Here is a 1,998-nt window from a genome sequence, read left to right on the forward strand (position 1 = left end):
CAATACATACAGAAGGGAGGAGAGAGGACACCCTTGGCGAACCGAACGCGAGATGTTGAACGGTTCCGATAGATGGCCGTTCACCCGTATGACCGAGCAGATGCCGCGGTGGTGGTGGTGGTGGTGGTGATGTTGATGATGATGATGATGATGATGATGATGATGATGATGAAATAAGAGAACTAGACCAAACTCAGACATACAAATACTTAGGAATCAATGAACTAGATATGCTAAAACACACAAATGAAAGAGAAGCTAAGGAAGGAATATTAGATTAGTACTTAAAATAGAGCTGAATGCAAAAAAAAAAATGTCATAATAGGTATCACTTCTCTAGCTATTCCAGTTACAAGTTACAGTTACAATATTCTTAATTGATAGCACTGCCAGGCAAGGGATTTCTGGAAGTTATCCATAGGCCCAGGCCTGAAAGTTCTCTGAAGCAGACCGGTTAGTTGATCTTCATCGGCACCTACAGTTTCTCTCCATTAGCCCTCTATAGAATGCTAGAGTGGATTTACCACCAACCACATTGCCCGCCTGGCGGAGACGTGTGAGCACTTGACGGCACTCAAGGTGCCAAGCGCTCCTCCTTGGTCTACGCCTAATTCAGGATTGCAGCTCAGTCAAAGAGACGAGCTGTGGAAAAGTGTCTCTTACAAACGGTGACCATACCTACTCACCATCAAAGAAACGCTGGAGATGCTGCAATCTCAGCGCATGTCTGCGCATCAGTAACCACGGCATGCCCAGCCCTCCATTCATCGTCTGTTAACAGCAGATGGAGCGCCTGACTGGTGGAACGCGCCCCTTCCACAGAAAGTGGAAGAGTAGGCACCCCAGCTTGGTCAACCAGCAAACAGGACAAGGGACGACAGTCAAACGGTAATAGATGATGGATGCGATGTACATATTCGCCACCTCGTCTCGACCTTTCAGGGATAGCTTCCTCTTGGCCTATTTCTGGGTGGGATTTGCCACCCTGCTCGTCAGCTCTTCCCAATTTTTCTCCACCTGGAAGTTCGGACCAAACCAGACTCCAAGCAGCTTAACGAGACTGTCTGTTCAGCACCCAACAACGCTGTTGGATGGCATGGACATGCCTCTCCAGGTGCCGAGTTGCAAGCTCATTGACTTTTCCGTGTTAATATTTGCTCCTGTCACCGCTTCATATACTTGTAGTGTTTCGCCAATCAGGTCTATATGCCTGTGGATCGACACTATGACGGTGACACCATCAGCGTAAGCAGACACACATCTCCCACATCCTAGATCACGCGAGACACCCCTCAAAGCCTCCAACTTCCGCAGTAATGGCTCAAGATTCAGTACATACAGAAAGGAGGAGAGTGGGCACCCTTGACTGACCAAACGCAAGATGCTGAATAACTCCGACAGGTGACCATTCAACTGAACAACCGAGCAGATGCCGCTGTACAAAGCAGCGATCCAACCGCGGAAAACTGGACCGAAACTGGCTGCCTTGAGGACAGCTGCCAAGTATTGATGGTCGACCCTATCAAAGGCTTTAGATTGATCTAAATTGATCAGAGCCCCACCCATGCCAGCTTCGTTACCCACCCTCTCTATGATGTAGCGCACAAGATGGAGGTTATCCTGAATAGTCCTGGTTGGGATGGCGCATGTTTGCACCTCGCCAACTAGCTTGTCACGATAAGCACCAATCTCTTTGCTAATACCTTGGCCAAAATCTTCAACACTGCATTGAGCAGAGTAATGGGCCTGAAATTTTTTGTCACGTCCTCCTTGTTTGGGTTCTTTCTCAGCAGCGCCACCGCCCTTCGACAAACAAAAGTGGGGATTCTCCCATTCTGCTGCTAGTTGCAGTAAACGTTTGCCAAGAGGCCCGCAAACAAGTCTTGGCATCGAAGTATAAAGCTCGTAGAGCAGACCATCGAAACCTGGCAATCTACCTCTCGTGCAACTCTTTATCGCTTCCTGTATCTCCGCAGCTGTTATCGGCCTTTCGCAGCT

This window comes from Octopus bimaculoides, chromosome 14 (genome assembly GCF_001194135.2).
Source record: "Octopus bimaculoides isolate UCB-OBI-ISO-001 chromosome 14, ASM119413v2, whole genome shotgun sequence".
NCBI classification, from domain to species: Eukaryota; Metazoa; Mollusca; class Cephalopoda; order Octopoda; family Octopodidae; genus Octopus; species Octopus bimaculoides.